Source organism: Etheostoma spectabile, chromosome 5, assembly GCF_008692095.1.
Source record: "Etheostoma spectabile isolate EspeVRDwgs_2016 chromosome 5, UIUC_Espe_1.0, whole genome shotgun sequence".
In the NCBI taxonomy this organism is placed as follows: Eukaryota; Metazoa; Chordata; class Actinopteri; order Perciformes; family Percidae; genus Etheostoma; species Etheostoma spectabile.
Window position 1 is genome coordinate 33,416,969 of NC_045737.1, and position 3,300 is coordinate 33,420,268.

General features: G+C 43.4%; 1 protein-coding gene across 1 annotated transcript in view; it reads left to right on the forward strand.

Annotated features, from left to right (window-relative positions):
- wars2 (tryptophanyl tRNA synthetase 2, mitochondrial) overlaps window positions 1-3,300 on the forward strand; it is a 26,028-nt gene that overhangs the window by 9,227 nt on the left and 13,501 nt on the right. The window lies entirely within an intron of this gene.

Genomic DNA, 3,300 nt, shown 5'->3' on the forward strand with positions numbered 1-3,300 from the left:
CATCTGAGCTTTCATTTTCTCAAAGGCCGAGCAAGATACCCAGGGCTTGGTTTATACCTATCGCCATTTCTAGCCACTGGGGGACCATAGGTATGCTGGGGAAGGCATAATAATGTTAAAAAACCTAATTAAAGGGAAATTTTCATGCCATGGGACATTTTAAGGTAATTCAAGGTGGAATAACGGGATGGGAAACTGCTTCTGGACTGGACTGACAAGTTTAAGTGTGTGGCACCTCTACAGGTGTTCATCTTTAGCTGTCAAAGGCAAAACACATGCTCTGACATCACTGAGAGAGGTGTGGCCAAAAGAGCAACATGTTAGGAATACGTCAACCCACAGAGAACGATGTCAACAGTTCTCTGCCCTCAACTCAACTTTGTTTGTACAGCATTTTAAACACAATGCCGTTAGTCTCACATTTTGTTCAGAACAGACAGAAAGAAACAAAAAAGAGCAATAAACTATTCATTTCACAAGTTCTTTTTTTGCATGCCAAATTTAAACTCCTTATTTTGTGGTGGTTTCAGGACCCCATCAAGATGTTTAAATCTGGTTACAAATTGTTCTGCTTGAAGGCAAACCTCCAACGTACGAAGTAAAACACTCAAGTATGTGCATGTTGAAATGAATTCACTTGCACAGGTTTAATATGGCCAATGGCCAAAGTATGCAAGATGATAATATTTACTACTCCTGGCTTTGCAGTGCAGTATTCATGACAAATATTAATAGCTTTACAACATTTTCTGGGTCTTCTGTCATGCAGTAGTTGATTTACTTCCTTATGTAACCTACTTTAGCTTCCAACGATTATACAGGCACATGTTTAAAGACACTTTCCTCTGACCAACAGTAACATGGAGGTGTCTGTCGAAGTAGGGTTATGCGTGATGGTGCGATTGCCCAGTGGCTAGTTAGCCGCTGCGTTGACTCTCATTTCACGCTTGATTGGCTCATATGACACCATTACCATGTCTGCATGGCTAATGGGCTCCCCTGGGGGCCGTAGTAGAGGGGGAACATGCGTTTGGCGTGTCAGCTCGAGGTGAGAACACACATGAGCCAGACTCTGGGCCCCATCCGCACCCAAATCAATCCTGACACCTCTTAAGAGGCTCTCAGCATCAATGGCACTCCAGTGCAATTACCCCGTCGGTAATGACATAAGCACCCAGTTCCTTCCTGCCTCTCTCTTGCCGAGCTGCAACCAGCTCCCTCAGGCCAGTACATAGAGACTTTTTGGACCACGCTGTCCTCAGAACAGTTGTTATTTGATCCCTCGGGCCTGAGAGATGTAGAAGCTCTGTGCCATGCTGGTGAGAGAGCAGCTGTTATCTGATCTCAAAGGCTGTGTTGAGCCTGTCCCTCAGTCAGATTGAATGTGATGTAGCTTAGCTAGCTGTCAAGATAAGCAGCAGCGACTGAAGAGGATATCCTCTGAAAGCTTCAGGTTTTAATGATTAGTTATAATAACCTTGAAGTGTGCTGCCGGGAAACATATGATTGCCAGTCAGATTTGAGGTGATAACACAGGGATCCCATGGGTTTTGTGTGGGAGTGTTTCAAAACGGGCTCCTCTATCCAGCTGTTGCTGTTTACAACCCATCAACACGTCTTACAACAAGCTAAAACTATTTTAACCCTGTCATTTTTTTTTAATTAAAAGTTAGTTACAAAAATAAACCTTGAGTTGTAATCCAAACAACTTTAGGATGAATTGCCTTGGAATTTGGTACAAACATTCATGTCCCCCTCAAGATGATTTGTAATAACTTTGTTTGTCTCCTGATATTTCATCTACCACCATCATCAGGTCATGCCTGCAGAACTAATGGTATTCTCCTCAGCTTCAGCTGTGCGTATTCGCAAATGTTAACATGCTAAACTTAACATGGTGAACATTGTACTTGCTAAACAGTAGCATGTTAGTATTGTCATTGTGAGCATGTAAGCATGCCGATGTTATTATTTAGCTCAAAGCACAGCCGTGCCCAAGAACAGTCTCACGGAGCAGCTAGCATGGCTGTAGATTCTTGTTAAAATGAACAGTGTAATACTACTTTACCTTTTACATGTAGTATTACACCTACAACAACACAGCCACTTTGTTCTTAATATACAGAGGCATTGTTGGACCCTCCTTTAACCTGAATTTTATTTTAAACCTTGTGTAATTCTAACCCTTTTTCACGTGGGGGTTCCTGTTATTTCTACAACATATTACACCTCCTCACCCCAACAAAGACATCACCTTATCACACCCGGCCAAAGCCACAGCACTGCACCTCTGCCGGGAACTGAACCCCGGCCTCCTTGGTGGGCAGGCAAATGTGCGTCACCCAGGCACCAAACACTTTGTCTTACCAAGTCCCCAACAAAAACACCAAGTCCCAGTCTGGGTCTTTGTGAGTTTCTGCTCCGTTAAAGCCCTAATCTACTGTGTAATGGCTTTGGTGAAGATTCCCCTAGATTTTGGATGCCATTGCGGTTTCATGTCTCATGACAGGTGCCGCTCTGCTCGCCCTGTAATTGTATAATGTGGTGCTCGGTGCCACAAGCAGTGGTTAAGACTCTCTTCCAGCAGGGCCAATTGAAAGCCAAGATTCAGTGGAGTGGTCTTATGCCAGAAGAAATGAGGTGGTCTGGCCCAACCCGACTCTGCCAAAAGAGAAACACCATGTTTGCTCAAGGATACAAACACGAGTGATTGCCCTCCTTTTTTCAGAGGGGGGTGAAGAGCCCGCTGCTTTTCTAGCTCCAGCAAAATAAGGTTATAATGTTGGTGTTATGGTGGGCTGCATGTTGTATGGTATTTCCGTGGTTCTGCCTCCCCCTCCTCTCCCAGTGTCTTTCCTTGTGGTAACAGAGGCCTTGAAGTTGGCTGGACCGATGTTAATATTATTGTTGGCCAGTGAGGTGATGCATTCTTTGTGCTGGATGTGTTTGGGAGAGAACAGAGGTGCTAGCAATGGAGTTAGCATCTCAGTAATACAAGCATGACCGCTGCTGGCCCCCAACCTGCCAATAGTTTAACACTGTCTCTGCAGGCTTTCTCACTTTTTCACCTCCACCCTCTCTCCAAACACTAGTTTCTCTTCAGTCTTTCTTCTGTTCAATATCGTGTCTTTTCTCTTGTGATCAGTTTTAATCAACAAATCATTTTGAGACAGATAACCATAAGTACTTCTAAGATACAGGCTATGAATATCTTGAATTAGATTTTAAAGTGATCATATTACGCTTTCTGGTTTTTCCCCTTTCCTTTATTGTGTTTTTATATATATATATATATATATA